Below are 4,268 nucleotides of genomic sequence, written 5' to 3'. Positions count from 1 at the left end.
AAGCTCCATGCCATGGAGCAATGGCCTTTGCCAAAAGACCCGAGAGGAATGAGAGGATTTCTAGGTCTTACTGGTTACTATCGAAGGTTTATTCAAGGCTATGGATCTATAGCCTCCCCTTTGACGAAAATGTTGAAGAAAGGGGAGTTCACCTGGACGGATCACTCAAGGAAGCATTCGTAAAGCTTAAGGCAGCAATGTTAGCCGCGCCCGTGCTAACCTTGCCAGATTTTCACTGATTTCGTGTGGAGACGGACGCAAGCGACGTTGGTGTTGGGGCTGTCCTCAGCCAAAAGGGCCACCCAATAGCCTACATGTCCAAGGCTCTCACCCATAGGGCAAACCATTATCCACATATGAAAAGGAGTTATTTGCCATCGTGTTGGCCGTGGAAAATGAGGCCCTACCTCATCGGGCGCAAATTCATTGTGAGAACGGATCATAGTAGTTTAAGGTATATGCTCAAACAAAGGGTCTCAACGCCTACTCAACAAAGATGGCTCGCCAAGCTATTGGGTTACGATTTACAATCGAATACAAGAAAGGAACCGAAAACTCGGCGGCTGATTCGTTATCGAGACTTGGAGAGCAATTTCTAACCTTGTCCGTTCTGGAAACCGATTTGTGGCAGCGATTGGTCATTGAACAAGAGGCTGATGAAGGTTTGAGACTACTTAGAGCATCGGTTCAGCAGAATCCGGGATCAATCCCAAACCATGGCATGAAGGGGAACGTGCTTTACCGAAAGGGCAAAGCTGTGGTACCACGCGGTTCCTCCCTCAAAAAGGAGCTCCTATCACACTTTCATTGTTCAACCACCGCAGGTCACGAAGGCGTGGCCAAAACGCTTGCAAGGATCAAAACCCAATTTTGGTGGGAAGGTCTAAAAGGAGAAGTCAAAGAGTTTGTGAGGAGTTGTCAGATTTGCCAAAGGGAAAAGTATGAAGCAACCAAGCCACCCGGGCTGATGCACCCATTGCCAATACCTACAAAACCTTGGGCTGATGTATCAATGGATTTTATTGATGCAATGCCACGTTCGGAAGGAAAGGAAGCGGTGTTTGTAGTGGTGGACAGATTGACGAAATATGGGCATTTTGCCCCTCTTCCAAGACACTACAATGGGCCGTTGGTTGCCGGGATATACCAAGACTATGTCGGCAAACTTCATGGAATGCCGAGCACTATCGTTTGTGATAGGGATTCGATATCCTTAGTGCGTTTTGGCGCGAGTATATGCGCATGGCTGGGACTTCATTGCATTTCAGTACAGCCCACCACCCGCAAACCGATGGGCAAAGCGAGGTGGTGAACAGGACACTAGAGACCTATCTGCGTTGTTTCGCGGGGGAACGACCGAACACTTGGGTTCGGTATCTTGCTTGGGCAGAATGGTCCTACAACACTAGTCTCCATTCCGGGACTAGTATCACTCCCTACGAGGCACTGTATGGGTGTCCTCCTCCACTCATTCCAAACTATGAAGTAGGGACAGCTCAAGATGATGAGGTGGACTGCACACTCCGTAATCGGGATGAGATCTTGACAGTTTTGAGGCAGCATATCGTAAGAGCCCAGAATCGAATGAAACAAACATATGATAAAGGCCGCAAAGATCGAGAGTTCAAGGTTGGGGACATGGCATGGTTGAAGAGGCTACCTATGCGACAAAAATCGTTGCTTGGACAGCCTTATTCCAAACTTTTACCCCGTTATTATGGGCCATTCCGGGTCTTGCAAAGAGTTGGCAAAGGAGCCTACAGGTTAGCACTACCACCCACCGCATTAGTCCATCCGGTCTTCCATGTAACTAGACTCAAGCCGCATTTTGGTCAGTTGCCAGAACTTATTGAACCTTTGCCAGATTTTCGGCCTAGACCGTATAGGATACTTCGTCACCGGCACCTGCAGAGAGAGGGGCGTCAGAGACATGAGGTTTTAGTTGAGTGGGACGGCCCAGATTCAGGTACATCATGGGAGCTATATGACAGGATTGTCCAGGATTTCCCAACTACTAGAGCTTGGGGACAAGCTCAGTCTCAGCGTGGTGGATCTGATACGGAACTCCCTAGGACTAGGCCGGGACTAGCCTTGATTGCTGCCGAATCCCATCAACTACCACAGGCCGATAGCGCTAAGCTTGTCTGCGCGAACCCTTTGTCGCCAGATGGGCATGAGAGACTTGGTAAGGGTGAGACTTGGCCACTGAGTGTAAGGGGCAGAGAGGCTTTACTAACTGTGAATGGTGCAGCTTGTAGCGCTAATAACGCCACACAAGGCCTAACGTCACACCAGGTAATCGTCGGAGGCATGCCACTGCCGGCCACAGGCGCAGCACAACTCCGGGGCACGGCCGAGCGCACAGCCGAGGACATCGCCGACTACCGGGCATCGAGGACGCAGACGGGTGCCGCGCGCAGGAGAGCGTCGACGCTGGAGGTCACCTGGAGCATTGTGAGGTTGTAGCGAGCGAGGACGCTATCAGAGTGCACAGCGGAAACCTTAGAGAGGCTAACGAGCGGGCACCACCATCACCACTAGCAGCAGCAGCACTCGGGCGGGTGGCCGATCCTTGTTCCGAGGGTATCACGCACGGAGGTCATTCCAGCGAGGACAGCATTTTTCTTAGGGAGGCTAGCCGATGCAGTGAGCTGGAGTTGTCCGGGCCCAGCTGACCGACCTAGCCACACATGCCCAGTGGACCGAGACTGAGTTGGAGGAGTTTTCAGCCCCAAGCCGACCATTTCAGGCCGAGACGGAGTGATTACAGCATTACGGGTCAGTCGGAGCGGTTTTGACAGGATCCCGTCTTAGGACCCGATCCAAATCCAGCGTTTTTAGTAGGAACCGGTTTCATTTTTAGTTATGTTTCAGTTTTGTACCGACCCGGTTCGAGACATAGACCGAACCGAGTCATGCTACACTTTAAATAGTGTCTTTGTGAAGTTAACCCTAAGTTGTTAATGATTTTTGGACAAAGTTTCTAATAGAAACAGGTTTCTCTTCACCCGCGCGTTTCTTGCGCCTCCATCTTCTTCTTCCTCCCCATTTCTGTGTGAAACATCTGAGGTTCTTCTCCAGCCTCCTCAGATTCATCAATGGCGGATTGGCAACCCGACATTATCCCACACCCTCCGCTGGTTTTCTCTACTAGGAGGTGAAACGAAGCAAGCAGCCGGCGGGTTGTCTTCTTCATCGTCTACCCGAGCAGAAGCAAAGGTGAATGCCGTGCGGACTCCTCAGCCACAGGGGTGTCGAGAGGCGTCATCCACCATCCGGAAGGCATTCTCCAGCCTTCGCGCAATGCCTACACGGCGGTGTGAAGATCTGAGATGCATTTGATCGTCCGTTCAGCAGAAATACAGCTAAGTGTGTTTTTCCAGCGTCATTTCCTCTCGTAGTGACTGTAAATCGCCTCCCCAATTCGTTTGTATGCCGTGGGATCCTTCTGGAATCCGTGAGGATGATCTGAAGAAGGATCGAAGCGAAGGAGGATGGGTTTGGGGGTCGTTTGGAGGATGATCGAGCCTCTTTTTGAGCATTCGGTTGAAACAGGCCTACCACAGCCAGTCTCAATCCGAGCTTAAATCGAAGGGTCAATCGGCCATAACTTTTGGGGATTTTGATACTGTTCGCTTCCCACCGAACCAAGCTTTCTATAGGAAGTGGAATCGCGTCAATCCGTTCAGTATTGAGTGAGTTACGAGCTTGAGAAGTCGGAGTAGGTTCTGTCACGCAATTCCGCCGACCAGTTCCTGTTTCCGGCGACATTTCCGGCGATCCAACCGTTGGATCTTCACGATTCCGGTGCCATTAGATTCCCAACATACCGGAGATCATCTCCACCAAATTTGACGTCGATCGGACTGTAGATGGCGTTTCTGGAGGCGACGGTCTGAATCTGGCGGGAATCGGCGGCGAGCATCCCTGTTTCTCCGCCACAGGCGGCTGTAACCCAATATTCGCTTAGAACATTGGGAATGCAGCATCACCGGGTGATCTATTGACTTTAGCTTGTTCCAAATTTAATTATCTGTCGATTGCAAGTGGTTTCATCTCTTGATTTGATCGCATTGAGGCGGAGTGGCGATATGAAGACCTGTGGCTGTTCTTCTGCACGACGGCTCTTCCTGAAACAGGCGACAGAACTACAGCGACTTTGAGGGATCAACGACTGGGGTCTAGACAGCTCAGATTCAGCTCAAATTTGGAGCGTCTACTCCTTGGCTAGTGGTCTTGCTACAATCCAAATTTCAGGATTTTTGGAG

This window comes from Nymphaea colorata, unplaced genomic scaffold (assembly GCF_008831285.2).
Source record: "Nymphaea colorata isolate Beijing-Zhang1983 unplaced genomic scaffold, ASM883128v2 scaffold0059, whole genome shotgun sequence".
NCBI classification, from domain to species: domain Eukaryota; kingdom Viridiplantae; phylum Streptophyta; class Magnoliopsida; order Nymphaeales; family Nymphaeaceae; genus Nymphaea; species Nymphaea colorata.
This window is presented reverse-complemented; position numbering follows the sequence as displayed.